Source organism: Dreissena polymorpha, chromosome 1, assembly GCF_020536995.1.
Source record: "Dreissena polymorpha isolate Duluth1 chromosome 1, UMN_Dpol_1.0, whole genome shotgun sequence".
Lineage (NCBI taxonomy): Eukaryota > Metazoa > Mollusca > Bivalvia > Myida > Dreissenidae > Dreissena > Dreissena polymorpha.
Window position 1 is genome coordinate 156,096,098 of NC_068355.1, and position 18,457 is coordinate 156,114,554.

The 18,457-nt window shown below is 36.0% G+C and overlaps 1 long non-coding RNA gene across 4 annotated transcripts; it reads left to right on the forward strand.

The window, feature by feature from the left end:
• Positions 1–4,323: 4,323 nt before the first annotated feature.
• On the forward strand, positions 4,324–16,402 carry LOC127867487 (uncharacterized). 4 transcript variants are annotated; one of them, XR_008043515.1, is made up of 7 exons: positions 4,324–5,568; positions 5,686–5,749; positions 6,371–6,496; positions 7,274–7,335; positions 9,468–9,542; positions 10,086–10,199; positions 15,289–16,402. It is a non-coding gene; the product is annotated as an uncharacterized LOC127867487 (long non-coding RNA). The 4 variants fall into 4 exon arrangements; XR_008043512.1 differs by lacking the exon at positions 5,686–5,749; XR_008043516.1 differs by lacking the exon at positions 5,686–5,749 and having other exon boundaries at positions 9,468–9,538.
• Positions 16,403–18,457: the final 2,055 nt, after the last annotated feature.

The window sequence follows — 18,457 nt, forward strand, 5'->3', positions numbered from 1 at the left end:
ACTACACGCTCGCATATTGAAATGACGACAACGACTGATTCAATGGTTTTCGAATATATCCAATTTTTAAGGATATGAGATGGTTTCTGATCGACAATGTCGGATGAATATGAAAGTATGAATGTCACTCAAAATGCATCCATCAACACAGAAAGAATTGAAAAGTTTCACGGTGCAGAACACCATTGGCATATATTCACGGGAAGCGGACAGCGACAACAAGCGAGGCATGGTATTGTAATGCGCAATGGGGGGGGGGGGGGGGGGGGGGTAAGAGGGTTAGGTTAAGGGTTAGTGTAGGGGTCGGGTTAGGGTAAGGATTAGCCTTAACCCATACCTTAACCCTAACCCGACCCCTAACACAAACCCTTACCTAACCATAACCCAGAGTTATCTCCCCTATACCATGCCTCGCTCGTTGTAATTGTCCTCTTCCCTATATTCACGAGCTAGTAAGTCTAAATGTCCGTATGTTTGGCAAGTTGCAAGTAAGTCCGGTTTTGTATGTATTATCTATTTTCAATAAATACATTTCTTTGCATAATGATCAATCAGCAAAACGAAATCGGACGCCAATTTTATTGTTTCCATAGATTATACCTCTGCCAATGTTATCTCCCTGTATAATAATTTGCAACAAATCGTCAAACATCTTATTGTTCATTTTAATATATAAGAATGAAGTGCAGCCATATAAATATCAACGTGGCCTTAAATTACCCTCTTCACAGAGTAAAGGGCTGTAACGTAACGGCATATAATGTAAATAAAATATTAAGGGTTCTATAAAGAAAATATTTGAATATTAGAAACAAAAATTACATAAATGAAGTTTGGAAATTTAATATCAAATCTTTGTGATATATTGGTCATGATTATAGGATTTGAATATTACTAATCTCCTTGCAAGTAAAAACCTGACATACTCTTACATTCATTGTTAAAGTAGGCTAAATCAACAATTTGAAAGGTCAACGATAAGATACTCTATACGAACGAATCTGTTATTCAGCAATGTGTAATTAACCAGATTAAGTTATTTCTGCAAGTACCGACAATTACAAAATCCTAATCTTATTAAATAATCTCCTACATCCATTGGTAAGACGATAACAATGATGACATTATTATCACCAGAACCGATAAGGTGGGTAAACACGTGCACCATTCCCGGGGCCTGTCATGTCAGAACAGTATTTTAGCGGTCAACCAATCGAATAGCAAGGGAACTCTATGACCAAACCAATTAGAAATCAACAATTAAGTAGTCAGTGAAACGCTTTGACCAATTAAATATGTTATAAGGAATAGTGTTATTTTATGTTGATGTGTATTTCAATATAAAACGAGATGTTTTATGTAGCAAAAAAAATATTCTGATGTTAGATTTGTCACATTTTTTGTACATCGTGGCGGCCAGTATTGGCCGCCACGCTGTGAAATTGTATTTCACAATCATTAGCAAGCGTTGTATTAGAAAATATTTAACAGAAATAAATCGCGATGAAAACAGAAATGAACTTTGTTTGTTACTGTGTGTTCTCCACGAACAATACGTAATTACGGTCACAGGGCATTTTACCTGCAAAGTTCACGGACCTCGATAACATAATTCAATAAAACGTATAAAAAACATTCTTACCGTGCTTGCCGTTGCATTATGCATCAAAACTAACTGTCCAGTGCCATTTGAAACCTTTGTTTACATACATTTCAACTAACTGACATATTAAACACACGAGTGATTTCATTGGTCCAATGCGAAGGTGTGTCCTTTACACCTGAAGATTTGATTCATTAATACTGTCTGATCGGTGTCAAGAAGGTCAGGCGAGTTGTGTATCGTGTTATTTCTTAAAAGTTGACTCAGCATGTATTAAAATATTGCAAGACATGTACATTTCCAGAAAGGAAATTCATGTCTAAGTCTTCATCGTCCGGGGAAGACATAATGGACATTCGATAAATTTTAATAACACAGTTTTCTTTTCAAAATGAGGAAACAAAAACTACCAAAAGGCGGAAATCGTTTCATTATCTAACCACAAATGTATGCTGTACTCTTCAGTCGGTTTTCAAATAAATTTCACTATCAAATATATATATAATTAACAAGGAATTCAACTCCAAATTACCCGAAAACAGAGTGCATCGCTTTGAACAGCCATAATTTCAATCAGTTGTGCAGCAATTTCAATGCACACCACTCGGTCTTAGATTTATTTGCTAAATATCATCAAAACTACAGAGGAATTTATTCCGCGAAAGTATGATCCAAGACCCCTTGCTATGGGTCTTGATTTTATCATGATGTTTTCCCCCATCCAGGAAGAACTTGTACTCAAAAAAGCTAAAATAGTAATGTCCTTGCGCTATGAATAAATGTGTCGTTTCGTAGATCGATATATATCTATATTCTAATTCTTTCATAAGTTGCTTGTTCTCCTTTAGTGTTGCCATTTATCTTGTGTAATTGCTCGTTAGTACACCATTAACTCCGCAGTCGGCGGCGTCTTCAAAATGTGTCAATTTATTCGAAATTTGAATAAAGTGATCCTAAGAAGTTTCAAAGTTCTAAGTTTTCCTACAATGTTTCAATGTTTCACTCCATTTTTATATACAAAAAAATCAAAATCACATTATGCATTTAAATTAAACAAATTTTGACTACATGTATATTTTTAATATAAACTGGTTAAATTTAATTGAATGCAACGACAAAATCTAGTAGTTAGGACAAGATTTTTGCAAACAAGGTACGTAATCTGTTCTACGGTAGGTTGATACAACATTCCAAAACGTGGATAAATAGGCGTTTCTCATTATCGATCGCACAGAGACTGACCAAGCATGCTTATCTTAAACAACCTATAACTATTGCAATGATACTCGGAGCAAATTATTAAAAAAGGTGAAAACAGAAATTTATACGTACCTAGTTACTTTAAAAACTAGAGAAAGCGTTAATTTTACCTCTTTATGATATTTTTCCGCCGTATAACAAATAGAGGATATTTTGTCAGTGTTTACAAGATCGTTTGTTATTTCACGAATGATCATAGAAAATATGATTTTTCTATGATCACGAGTGAAATAGCAAACGATGTTACACTGACATTAACAAATTTTATGTTTCTTGTATGCCCCTTTTTCAAGAAAATGATTAACAGCTGATATACATTCGCTAAAAGTTACCCTTTCTCAGGTGACGTTCCTCGATACATTGCAATACACGAAATGACGTAATTACACCAGCGAAATCCTCCGGTTAATTAAACTCTTTTACAATGTAAATAAACGGTGAAAAAAGCATAACATGATTGGTTTTTGTTGGATTCGATAGAATATCGATTTTAATTCACTCGTGATCATAAACAAGAAATATCTTTAAAAAGATATACGGCGTTGATGTCAATATTGCAAGCATCATAGTGATATGAATTTTTTGCAAAGAAACATATTTACACTAATAAACGCAAATATGGATTATAATAAATCAAAGACATTTATATTTCCAACACCCATATATTTCCTTAGTATCGCGGGCTACCGCCCCCAAACCCCCGCTTTGTCGATAGTGGTAAACAGCTGCGTACCGGTAAAGTGCAATCTAGCCTGTTTGTGTAGTGTTTAGTGTGGCCGCTAAGGCATTTAAACAATAGATTCTTTTAATTGTAGAGACATGTGATTAATGCTATACTGCTTCGTAAACTAAGGAATAACATTTCGATGTAATGTTTAGAGGATGTTTTGTATCATGACAGTTTTTAATTTATTGTAATTTACATGTTATTTACAATATATTCATATTTCAGTTCAAATGATATGCATCCAATGTTTTAGTCTGGGAACCCAGCGATTTTTTTGTCCTATTGGGAAAAGTACCCGAACCGGTCCAATTGGGAACAATTGAGTCGTGAAAACCTCAAAATTCGGAAAAATCGAGTCGTGAAAACCTTGAAATTTGGAAAAATGCGTCGTGAAATCTTCTAATTGGGAAATTAGTGTATTTGATTTTTTGCTAACAAATACTTTAAAATTGAGAATAACCGACGTCAAGTTGTTAATGTTATATTTATTAAGGTTCTAACCATAGAGCTGCATAAGTAAATTAATTAAAAAGTAGAGGCTGTGGAAGGGTATATCCGGACAAAATTGGAACATATTTGAAACTTATATTTTCTGAAAGGTTATAGCTTGTAGAATCTGATATCACAAAGTTCCCGAAAATTCCCATCCGTGAAACCTCAGAATCCAAGATGGCGTCCAATATGGCGTCTATTTTGATACTATGAGCACTTACAAGATTATTTCTTTAAAAGTGGCCTTTTCACAGATATTGGCATATTTTGAAGTTTGTCATTAAATGCTTTATATTGATAAATGTTAACATTGGATCTTAAAAGCTCCAGTAAAAAATCAAGAATAAAATTAAAAGAATGAAAAAAAGTGGCCGGTACCAGGGCTCGAACCAGTGACTCCCGGAGTCCTGGAGTTAGTCTGAAGTAAAAACGCATAAGCCCTCTCGGTTATTCCGCCGGATATACACAGTTAAAGTATTTTATACCTTATATAAGCAATCTTCATAGTTTCGTAAATTTAAACGACAACAACAGAACTCTCCAAATTATTCAATCGTTTCGCGTTGCAACGCTTTATAATTTTTAGGTGTTCAAATCGTCAAAAGATACATATAATGGCTTTATTGGACTATGGTAAATGTTCAGTAATACTGTTTTCTCACAAATATCATAACTAAAACGAAAATTTGCGAATCTGAAACAACTTTCCGGCGAACAGGTTGTTGATAGAGACCGACTCGCCATACTTTCGACCAGCTCGGGCTCGGATGTGCACTCCATCCTTTTTAGGGGACGTTGCCAACGTTATTGCGTCGTATCGGGACAGCGAGGTCAGGGACGTGTGCCAGCTGACCTTGAGGAATTCTACTCAACTGTTTGGGCTAGAAATAGCATGAATGTTTAATGTCATTTGTTTGGCCAATAAGCGAATTTTCAATATGGAGTTTTAATATTTTAATGTGTAGGACAATTATTTTAACGGAAAGGAAACACAACTGGAGTGTATAGAGTGTAACTAATTTAACAATGAATTGAAGTGAAAGTTTGGAAAGACTCCGTTGTTAAATATAGGTTTAAAGAAAAACTATATGCTGGGCTCAATTTACCAATCTATTCTGTTCTAGTGGACAATTACTGGAGCACAACAGAATTGAATACAATATAAAGTATCGCCAGAGCCCGGAATTTAAGTGTAGACCAAACTTTTGATGAAGTAACAAGTTACAAAGTTGAAGACTGAAAAAGGACTCTATGTCTCTTCCCCGTTGGATAAAATGGGGAGGAGTGTGGTGAAATTTACTGGTGTGTAACCGGAACAGTCAGGCTGTGGATAATTGATTGACCGGAAAGAATCGACAGTCATACTGCAGTCATTCAACGACGGACGTCTACATATTGTCTACTTTATATCCATTATCATCTCGTGTATTTTGTGTCTACGTTCCTTGCCTGAGGGATCCTGGAACAGATACATCTCTATTTCTAGGTAAGTACAACCAGTATTTACTTCAATTGTCTTATTGCAATCAAGTGTTACATAGTCCAAATAATAAGACTAGTACATCAATTGTAATAATAAACAAATGAACATTACCATTTTCAGATATACAAGTAGCAGGTACACATTTGAGAGTCCCAGTCGGGCATGTTTACTTGAACAATACAAGGTATTATGTCAAGTCACGGTCATTTAGATAAACGCTATCACACCAAGTACTCAACATTCCTAACTAAATTCCAATAATGATTTTTAACTTAACTGTAAGTAGCATTGTTTATAATAATTATAATTGTCAACATATTTACACAACATATTTACATCAACCTACCAATATGTTCTATACACATATGGCTATATCCTTGTCCTCAATAAATTAGTACCTCTCCCTGTGGCCATCAGGTAAGAGTAGTCATCAATACATATGTTTGTTGGATTGGTATACCTCATCACAGCAAGGGAAACAGTAATTTCCGAGTTTCACAATTTAAGCAATAATGCTTTAAGTACAATTATAACTTCTATCATCTCGTGCAATTCTAGGGCAACTATAACTCTGTACATCTTTGCGAACGTTCGCACGTATTTATATACAGCATAAGTGCAGGGCAAAATCTTATATTCCTCAATTGACAATATCAACTTCTCTACTCTCAATAATCTATAATCTCAATATCCCTTAGTCATTAACAACATGAGTCTCAGTACTGAAAGGATAGACAGCCTAAGCTACATGATTGTTAGAATAATGTGTATGCCAAATTCACTTTGTATCTCTAATATTTCTAAGGTGCCAAAACCTCATAAAAACTGATTAAAAGAGAATTTAGACCGGGTGGGTCTCACGTCTGGCCAGGGATCCTCAACATAAATGGCGGATGCAGTTGGTGTAAAGGACCAAAGCAAGAAACCAATGGTAATTAACTAAAATGGTAGATGCATAACCAACATAATAATAATCAGGTGGCACAAAATGGCATGGGAGGTATAAAGTCAACTGTTACATCTCAATCTCATAACGGGGTGGCATATCCCCAGGCGCCTAATATTAAGAGACCTGCCGGGCCCTATATTTAATCATAATGGCGAGAGCTGGAAGGGGGAGTATCCTAGCCCACCGGCCTCAAAGTAGTACAAAAGATGTGTACTAAAGGGTACAAAAATGTGAATCAAAAAGTGTAAGTCCTCCCTACTCTAATTCTGTAAATCACACACCGAGGAACTTAGCACAGGCTTGCAAGCATAAAATTTGAAATACAAAAAGGCAGGCTCCTCTCTCAGCATCAAAACTAAAATAATTATGTCTTTGTAGGTTATCACATGTCTCCTCATTACATCTCAAACAGCCCTGTTGATGCATTTGGTAAACAATAATGCCCTTAAATTCTAGAACTCTTTTATAGTCCTTATTTCAACAACTTACATATACAACAATTATTTACTATGTAGTACATTAAATAAGTAACAATTATGTACACCCATATCCTTGTAGAGCAATAAATAATTTACTTTTACTAGAATTTTAGAAAATTCTCGAAAGATCTCTAAACTCTCCATAGTCATGAAGATAAGTTAATTATAACTCACTGTCCTAATAATCTGGTTGATTAAAAAAAAAGGGAAAAAATATAACGCAAAACTGTACTGACAAAATATTAAACTGTTTTACAACAGTAAGATGAAATTTTTATAGGTAGTGCAAGTAAAGCCTACGTCTCCACCCCGCCCCGTTAAAAGGAGTAAAGGTATGTTAAGGTTAGTATAAAGAACTAGGATATAACAGTTAAATCTTGTACTTACATTCAGGACTGTCCCACTTACCATTAGTGAACAATGAAAAGGTTAAATAGTAGCAGTATAACATTTACTATGAATATAATTTATAACATATATTATAAATATATTAGTGAATTACTATCATAAACTATTAAGTTATAATGTCATTAATCACTGATGTCAGGTGTAGCCCACATCTTCGGTTTATAAACATCGTAGTTGGGACATCGTAGATTGGACATCGTTGACAAAACATTGTAGATGGGACATCGTAGATTGGACATCGTAGTTGGAACATCATAGATTGGACGTAGACAAAACATCGTAGATTGAACATCGTAGACAAAACATCGTAGATGTAACATCGTAGATTGGACATCGTAGTTGGAACATCGTAGATTGGACATCGTAGACAGTACATCGTAGATTGGACATCGTAGTTGGAACATCGTAGATTGGACATAGACAGAACATTGTAGTTTGGTCATCGTAGATTGGACATAGTATATTGTATATCGTAGATTGGACATCGTAGAGGGTACATCGTAGATTGGACATCGTAGATAGTATATCGTAGATTGGACATAGTAGATTCGACATCATAGTTCTTACATTGTAGGCAATACTTCGTCGGTGATACATGGTAGGCATCTTAGTATAAATGAAAAACATTGTAGACTGTTTATTGTAGCCTGGATTTTGAAATTAGTAGTATATTATGCTGTTAACCATAAGGTTAAAGGTATGAAGGAATAGTATGGTTGTATTCTTCTTTCATGTTTTGTTTTTAATTTACTTTTATTTATTTATAAGCCTCTCCTTGTATTCGATTTTCTTTCTGAGTCCAGGAAGGTGGTAATAGGTAGCCTCTGTCTTGAGTGTAAGCAGGTCTTCTTTAGTTTAGGGAAGAAGGGCCAGTGGAATGGTTGAATCATTTCTTATGAAATTCAAGATAGTTTTAAAGTGTTTGGCTGGTCTGTCAGTGAAGATTTCAGTTTCATTTGTTTCCTTTGTTAGATGGTGAAGTAGGGAATATGGTTCTTTACTCAGGGTGTGTTTGGATGTTGTAAATATGTATCCTCCGACGTTCAATTTTATTTTAGAGTTATTTTGTTTTTTTAATTCTGTTAGGGATCTTCTTCGTTTTCAGGTTCATCTTCAAAAAGGTTGCTTCATTGTCAGACAGTGTGCTTTCAGTATACTGAATGTCTTTGTAAGAGATCAATTGTTTTGGATTGTCCATTTTGTTCAGAATCTTATCAAGTACGTTATTTTTTGGTTCGTAAGATTTTGTTACTATTCTCTTGTCTATATCTAATGGTATTCTCGATGTGACTTTGTTGTTTGACTGCTTATTCTTCTTGGGGATGATAAAGCGTTCAGGCAATCTGCCCTCCTTGTGTTCCTCCTGCTGATGTCCCTGTTTTTGGGTGGAGTTTTGTTGTCTGAAATGTCTTCTGGGACTGGAAACTCCAAATCTATGTTTTCCGGAGCATTAAGTTTCCACATTTTTTCATATTCATCATCTTCATCTGACAGGTATAGGTCTTGTTGTAGGATGTTATGGTTTGGCTCTTTGTTTACATGTGGCAGGTTGGTTTTGATGGGGGCTTTGGACTTCTTTTCTTCCTTTCTTTTTTTATGGCCTTTTATTATTTCTTCATTTGTGATTTCTGTTTTTCTTTTATGTTGTTCGTGTGTTTTTTGGATTACTTCACATCTACGTTCCACTCGTGTACTAATGTAGTCATCGATTTTTACTTTCTTCAAGGCTTCTTCTGCTTTGTCTCCTTGGAGATTGTGTAGGGTGTTAATCAAAATTATGTCTCTTTTTATCCCATTGATTTTGCAGCTGTGGTCTTCTCTCCGGTTAATGATGTTGTTGCATTATGGCATTGATATTTAAAGTGGAGGTGGTTGGTTTGAATATGTCGTACTATGCTGGTTTTCTTGTTATAACTAAAGTCCATGTGGGGGAACAATTTGCACTGCCACACGCGAGCCTGTAATATATATAATGGACACATTTAAGGTTTACAGTTTAGCAATAGAAAATTTATTATTAGATTTCTTTCTTAGTAATATAATTGGAATTTCTTCTTTCTTTTCAGGAATGTAATTTTAAAGGGATCAGGATCATAAGGTCTACTCTGTGGGGATCATGGGTTCCGGAGCAGAGACAGTAGGTATATGTATACAGGTGTAAGTGGTATTAGGGTGTCGCTTTATTTAACATTAAAAAAACACAACAACAACAACACTACAATACACAACAAATATTGAATGAAGTACAATTTACATCATATAATGATCAGGCAAAGAATTATAACAATCTTTGTTGGGATGGAGGCTCAATCAGTGTCTTCATGCTAATTGGATTTGTTTGTTCCACGGTACCCTTTAAGTTTGTCGTGGTGGACAAGAATGGGTCTTGAATTTGGTTTCATTTGGATCTCGTACAATACATCACCTCATTTCTTGGTGATAGTATAAGGACCGGTCCATGCGTTTTGTAGTTTAGGGTTTAAGCCCTTGTGTCTTTTTGCATTGAAGTACCACACATGAGTACCAACTTCATAATTTATGTGGAATTTTCCTTTGTCATAATTTGTTTTCATACTGACTGCACTTTGTCCCAAATGTTGTCTTGCAATCTCATGAATTTCCGTCATGATATTTTTAAGCTCTATGACGTAAGTGGTTGTGAAATGTGATTTTTTCATCGACAGGTTTTCCGATGGCAAGGTCAATAGGCAAGTTCATCTCCCGGCCGAACATCATCATAGATGGAGTGAAACCTGTGCTTGAGTGTATGCTGGAGTTGTAAGCCAGTACCAGTAAAGGTAAATGTTCACACCAGCTCCTCTGATCTTTCTGTACAAAAGGTGTCAGCATGTTCTGAATAACTTTATTGATTCTTTTTACCAGTCCATCTGAACTTGGCCTGCCTACTGTTGTTCGTGTTTTGTGAATGCCTAGTAGGGTGCACGTCTCTTTGAATACTTCAGATTCAAAATTTGTTCCTCTGTCTGAGAATAGTTCAAGTGGGGTTCCAAAAGATCCAATAAACTTTTCAATTAACTTCCTTGCTACATATTTAATTTAATTTTTAGCAGTCACATAAACAACCAAGCAATGTAATATGGAATGTTTACACCCATTATTGCTGCTTCTTCCTGTATTTGCGCGATGATTATCTGAGATATTAACTCTATGATTCTATATTCTCAAATCTTTTCTATAAAGAGGGAATGTAGTTGACAATTGTTAATAGTTTTATTTGATCGTTCGTCAAAAAGTTGTAATTCTGTTACTCTTGTATCTTCAATGCAATTGAGTAATTAAATAGTAATTAAATTGAATGCGTTTTAATTCCCTTTTATTATTGTTTAATTTGAGTTACAATGCTATGACGTTAAATTTTATTTACACTTAAATGTATTATGAATATTGCTGGGCCAAGTGTGAGGTTGAGCGCTCTATAACCAGGTTTAAACCCCCAATGCTTTGCATTGAAGAACAGGAAGAAGCAGCAATAGTGGGTGTAAAAATTCCATATTACATAGCTTGGCTGTTTATGTGACTGCTAAACAAATTAAAAATAATTGCCAAACAAGAAACGCCTATCAGAGAGAAAATATAAATAAAATGGAACGTTATAAACCCAATGACCTATGCATGTAGATTACAACTGGGAAAGTCGGTCGTATGACGTCACAAAAATCCATAATGACATAATGACGTGAACAAATTCCAAGGGCAGTACTAAATAAAAATATTAATGGGGCTGTACTACTAATAAAACAAGTTAAGGTGATTTAATATTAAGAAGCAAATGAATACAAATGGTAATTCCATTAAAGCGACATTATTGGAATCAAACAGTATATAGGTGTTTTGACAACTGAAGACAGAAATGATTTGATGTACGATTTGAGTCCAAATGTAAGTTCTAACAGTTCAAAGTTGTGCCAATAATGTTTCATTTCCATACCATATTTAGATATTTCCTGCCATTCTGGGCGGTTTCCAGTGTTTAACCATTGTAGGACAATTTCAAGTTTAGAGTCGCAAGCTTGTTCTTCTTGTATTCTGGACAGTTCAAAATTTCCATCTTGGTAGTCTGTGTCGGAATAGTTATTGGGGGAAGTTTCTTCAGAGGTGGCTTCTCCTATGCGAACTGTATGTGCAGTCACTTCTTGGTGAATGTATTTTGTTTCCGCTCTTTCACAGTGAGTACAACATTCATCTGCACAAGGTCTGCGTGACGATGCATCGCTGTTATTGTGGACTCTACCTGGTCGGTATTCTATGATAAAGTGATAGTTTCCAAGGGATTCTAGCCAACGAGCTAATTGTCCTTCACAGTTTTTGAAATTCAGTATCCACTGTAGACTTCCGTGGTCTGATCTAATTTTGAAAGGGTTTCCATAAAGAAAATGGTGGAAATGTTTGACTGCTAGCACAATTGCATACAGCTCTTTTATTGTTGTGCAATAATTTCTTTCAGTATGGGAGAAGCATTGTGAGTAATAACGTATTACCCTCTCTTGGTTGTTCTGTACTTGTGAAAGTACGGCTCCTGCCGCAACATTTGAGGCATCTGTATCAAGGATAAAGGGCTGTGTTTCAATTGGGAAGGCAAGTATCGGGGCTTTGCATAGTCTGTTTTTTAACTCCATGAAAGCAGCTTCAGCTTTATCATCCCAGGTAAATGAAGTGTTAGCTTCTTTGAGTTTATGTAGAGGTTTTGCTATAGTTGCAAAGTTTTGAATCATTTTTCTGTAGTAACTACATAGTCCAAGGAAGGATCTCAACTGACGAACATTTTGTGGCCTGGGCCAGTTCCTTATCTTTTCTGTTTTCTCTGTGCAGGCTTCTATGCCATCTTCGCTCATTTGATGCCCTAGGAAACTTATTTTTCGTTGAAATAGTTTGCATTTCTTTGGACAAAGCTTCAGGTTGGCTGCCCGGAGTCTTTCGAACATGTCGCGCACGTTATTTAAGTGTTGTTGAAAGGTTTTGGAATAGCATAGCAAATCATCCAAGTAGAATTAGCATGCTTTGTAAGTCAAACCTTTCATTATTTTCTCAATCAGGCGTTCAAAAACGGTGGGACTTGTTGACATACCAAACGGCATAACTTTCCAGATATAAGTCTCTCCTCCTATACTGAATGATGTGACTGGTCGCTCCCCTTCTTTAATGGGAATCTGGTGGTAGGCTGATCTGCAATCCATTGATGAAAAGTATGTGTTTCCGGACAATGACCCTAAGGATTGATCTATTCGTGGAAGCGGATGAGCATCAAACTTTATTCGTGCATTTACTTTTCGAAAGTCTATACACAACCGGACAGATGACTTGTCTGGTTTCGGTACAACCACTACTGGTGATAACCATGGACTTTGAGCAGGTTCTATAAGATCTTTATTGAGTAGTTTTTGTATTTCCTTCTCGGCTTGTTCACGTTTAACAGCTGGTAATCTATAGGGTGCTGTTCTTTCTGGCATATTGTATCCTGTGTTGATAGTAAATTCTGCCAAGTCAGTGCGACCCATGTCATCTTCAGATGTACAAAATACATCTGCATATTCAATCAACAATGACTTAACTTGTTGACCTTCTTTTTCAGACTCATTTTGTAGAGTGGCTTCTATCAAGTCTTTAATGTGTTCTGGTGTTTCAGGTTGGTTGTTGTCATGGTTTTTAATTGATGTCGCGACATTGGTGTGATGTACTAAATGTTCTTGAAAGGCTGGTATACTATCCTTGTTTATCATTTCGAGATGTGCCACTATTGTGTTTTTATGCAGTTTGATAGGTATGGAATCAACATTAGCTATTTGTAATGGTACAAGTCCATTGGAAGGTTGTACCAATGCTCTTGCAAGCAGGACACTGTGTTTTTCAAAAAGATTAAGGTTTGGAGAGGTCACACCTAATGTTGCGTTGTCATATGGATCAATTGTTCTTCCAGATATCACAATCTCGCTTTCTGGTGGTATTTCTATATCTTCAGTCAAGGCAATTCTGCAGCCATGAACATCAAATTCATTTGTATGGCAGTATACTTCTTCTCCATTGATTTTCAAGATCTGTCTGCTTAGGATAATATCACAACTGTGGTTCATCATAAAATCTCTTCCAATTATGAACTCATTGGAAATGTCTGCTAGGAAAACTGAATGTTGAAACAGTTGTTTGTCAATTGTAAATTCAATGTTAATTTTTGCATGGAATTTAGCTCTATCTCCTGTTATTCCAACCAGTATATCATGTGTTGGTTGAATTTGGGGTTTGTTATCTTGCCATTTGTCATAGATGCTCTTTTTCAAAATGGTTATGTTGGATCCTGTGTCTACTAAAGCAGTAATATACTGGTTTCCCATCTGTATTGGTAGAAACAATCCTTCATGTACTGTGTCTCTTAAGTTATTTACTGGAATCTGTTGGCCCTTCTCATCAGGTTTTCGGGTCTCCTTGTGGGCCTCCATGAAGACCTGTTCTCGTTTCCCTGGTTTAAATGAGGTCTGTTTTGAGTCTGGGTCCTGTTGTTTTCATTAAATCTCTGCCACTGTCTTGGTCTTTCAAATGTATCTTCCTGTGTGAAATTTCGCTGTTGTTGGTGATTTTGAGGACTTGGTTTTCCATAAGTACCATGAAATGGTGTTGAAGATATGTCTCTGTAGTTTGTATTTCTCTGGTTTGTCTCATGCTTATCTTTTGATAGTTTTTCAAAAGCATCAGCCAATTTCTCGAGAGTTTTTGTTAGCTGTGTGACCGTTTTGTTTCCACTTTGTGCATCATCAGTGTTAAGAGTACAATTTGAATTGTTGGGCTTTGCTATGTGCTCAGAGTTATTTTTGAAATGACTAGACTCTGTTCGTCCTGCAGAAACATGAATGGACTGTTTTCTTCTGACCTCTGCTGTTTTGTATGCCTCAAACCGTGTTGCTATTTGGGTTGCCTCTGACAATGTGTATGGTTCAGCCTCTCTAAGTTTCATGCGCAAGGTTTGGTCATCAATTGCTTCAATAAAATGGTCTCGAGCCAAAGTATCTGTGAATTCCTTGGTTGTATTTGGGTAGGCCATAAGGGTCAGCTACTTAATGTTTTGAGCCAGTTCAGGGATGGTCTCTTCTACTCTCCTGGTACGGTTCTGTAGTTCAGTCCTAAATATAACATTTTGATTCTGGGAACCATATCTCTCTTTCAACTTATTGATCAAAGTGTTTATGTCTGTTTTCTCGTGCCTCTGTAGCTCGGTAAGGATGCCTCTGGAAGAGCCAATGAGACTGTTAACTAGGTGAAGGCCTTTTAGGTAGGGTGACCATCCATTAATTTGGCAACTTATTTCAAATGAGTCTAGGTATTCATAAATGTCCTCTTTTTCAACATATTTGGGTGGATGCACTTTTAATTGTACATCATTGGAGTATTCGTGATTGCACGAGGGACTTCTCCTAGGTCTGTATGGATAATTCACTCTGTCATGGTCACCTCTGTCATATCTATGTCTGTTTAGATTTATAAATCTATCTCTGTATCCGGGTTGGACAATGATCTGTCTAGGTTATGAGATCCGGGTAAATCTCTATCAGGAGACATGTTTCTCCTGGGCTGAGAAAGCTAGTCTCCATGTCTGGATTTTGGTTTGTATTCAGGTCATGGGGAGCAACTGTAGAGCTCCTGTTCTCTGTATTGGGGTTGTGTCCCTTGGATTGGACATTTCCTCTAACAATAAAGGAATATTTTGGGACTGGGTATATCAAACTCACTCGCTCACTGTAACATCAAACATTTATTTTACAAAATGTAAAATCATACATACTTATACATTGTAATGTTTATGAACAAATGTAAAGTTCGGTAATGTTACAAGCTTGTACTTTATGTTGTTGTGCAGCAATTGGTTTTTGTGTATTTTAGGCAGGAGCTGTATAATAAGTTCCAGTGCAGTCCGGAGTCCGGAGGAAGCATAATTAACATGAAGGTCCTTAAGTTCAGTGGAAACAAGCCACAGAATCTCGTGGAGCTAATCCATTCACATTAGCGCGCGTTATGAATAGATGGCCAATCTTTACATAACAAGGACTGCACATTGAACTTTAAATGAATGTACGAATAAAAGCAAAGTACTGTGGTGTTGTCACTATGAAAACAATATAGGTATTATGGTTCATAGCAATCATATACGGAAACCTGGACAACTCTTGTAATAATCGACCAAGATGATACTGTAACGTCATATATTTACATACGTCATATATTAAGTGACGAAATCGTTACATAATCTAAAAGTGCAGTTATTGCAAATGATTATGCAAATTGTGTTTGAAGTAGACGACTGTCGAAATAACCCGACTTTGTTCTAAATCCTGTGATTAATATTATTAGAATTATCATGAGGAATAATTGGATCAATAAACGCATTCTCTTTTGAAAGGCATGTGTTATCTCTGGCAACGAGAAAGGAACTTCTTAAAATGATAACTGGTTTATTGTTATAGGTAGTGTTCTAAAGCATCCGGATCAGGCTAACGTTTAAGGTTTGTCATATTACATATATTCAATTGATTGTCCGGAGCAATAATGTCTTTCTCCGTATTAAATTTTTGCTCCGGTCGGAGGAGTATTGATGGATTCATTGATCCGGATTGGGACCTGCTCCAGACAGCGTTTGCTATGACGTCATAATTTACCATCCGGAGTGAACTGATATACGTCATCATGTACATTCATACGGAGCTATCCGGCGAGGACTAAACATTTGTTGAATTTTATGAACAATATATTTTTAGTAAATCGGGAGCGGGAAATCTGCATTACACTGGTTTGAAAATGATACAATCGTCATTCTTATTTCTATATATATTTTTTTATTATTATATTAATTGATCCCAGCACTTCTGACACCAGTTGTTCCGCCGCCGGCCACCCCTGCCGTGGTGGTACGGTAACGGGACAAGGTTCCAGGCATATACACGCAGGTCCGTTGTTGCACAATAACGATATTTAATATTTGTATGACGAAGTCCGAGTTCCGGTTAAGACATTGATTTATTTTTCTATTGGGTTCGCATGGTATTCATATAATGGCATTGGTAATTACATCAAGGTACATAGGTTTTACACATGCAAAATCTGGTATATTTATGAATTATAATATTGTCATATCTAGGCATAACTGTCTCTGAGCTCCGTACCCATCATAACAATGGACTGGTAATTTATTATAACATATACGAAGCAGCTCCGGGTGGAACTGTTCTGAAAATACGGGAATGTTTACTATGTTATATACCTCACTTTCTGCCATCCGGAGTAGTTTATATTTAAATTACAAAGGAGGTTTCGTCGGAAAAGTGTTAGGAAAGATTGGCCAAATGCTCCGGAAAAGTCTGGGTTTAAATACCCTATTAATCACTCCGGATGACGTCATAAAAATGATGACGTGTACGGAGCTCTGTAGAATAAGAATTTACGGTCATAACGGAGCAACGTTTCGGCGATGTTCGTAGCGCACGGAACATGCCGAAGCGTATAGTTTGAAGTCAACATGTATATTTAAGGATAATATATTCTCAACAATTATTTATATAACTATAGTAAACCAACATAAACTCCGACATCTTGCTAGTTAGAGTGAAAACAGTAGAATATAATTTAACATCCATCATACTGCAAAAGATTGAGGGAACGCCCATGACGACAATTCGATTCGTCTCGGAATTGGTACTTGGAAGTGCCTTTAAGTGTGCATGCTATCAGAGACGTAGATATCTATCTACACTTGGCAATGTCATGTTGTTAATTATTATAGGCCGTTTAACAAGTGTGAATGCCGCATGGCTCTATTTGTAATGCCCCAATGTATCTTTTAGAAGACAGTGCACAACTAAAGTCACTGGATTAAATTCATGTAATTTGTTTTTAAGTATAAATAAATTTATTGTATTCAAAACAGCTTAAAGTGATATTATGGGCATCTAACAGTTTATAGGTGTATATCGCAACCGTTGTTTATTTTTGGTGTTTTCACTTCATATACACTTATATTTGTTAATGCAGCATCAACATACCAAAGCAATATCCCGGAAAGAGAAAAATAATGCATTTGAATATCAACCGTACTTTCGTTTGACAGCTGGTCTAGCATAAACGATGTGAACCTAAATTTAGTTTGAGTGCAGATTCGTTCATACGACACAAAGACACAATTTTGTTATATGGATCATTTCGCCTTACGGGACTGGGTGGGTCACGTAAGATATCGAATAAAATATATTTTTATAAACAACTGGTAGCAAAATGAGTTGCAGATAATTGGTCAGTAACCACATTTTAACTAACTCTTTTGACCTGTTGATTCTTTTCAGCTCAATTCAACAGTGAAAAATGCCCATAATATCACTTTAATATTGAAAATATTTTACAAGTTGACTCTATTTTCAATTAATAATAACCATTTATTGCCAAAATACAAAACTTGTTCATTCCTATCCAGGTAGGGAATACCATTGTCATCAAGATTATACACAATGAAATCTGAAGTAATGACCTAGATATCATTATACAATAGTTTGTGTTTAATCTTCATGAGCAGTACTTGCCGTAGTTATATAAAATTTCCATACAGCGCGCTTCTCTCATTTTAAACTATATTTCTTATTAGTTGTTCAATTGCAAACAACTGAGGTTAAAAGCAAGATTTGCAAGCCAGGTTTGCTAGTGACCAAAAACCTGATATCTGAGGTATCCGCGACGAGAATGAGTGGCGCGGTTTCAGTTCTTGAACTACAATCATTTACAAAGTGACACATAATATGAATATCGTGTTAAATGGAATAAACTTGAACGGATTGTTTATAGAAAAAGTAAAAAACATTTTTTTTTAATTTACGTGACGCGGAAGAGTCAGTTTATGAATGATTAAAACAGTCCACTGTGCTATGTCAGTCAAGAGATTTTTTTGCGCAGCACAGTTCATTCCAAATTAAAGGATAAAATACACCGAAAATACAACGACTGCTGATCAACAATAGGATGTCGAGATTGCAATACACTATCATGCGTATTTTGCGTAACTGGCTGATTT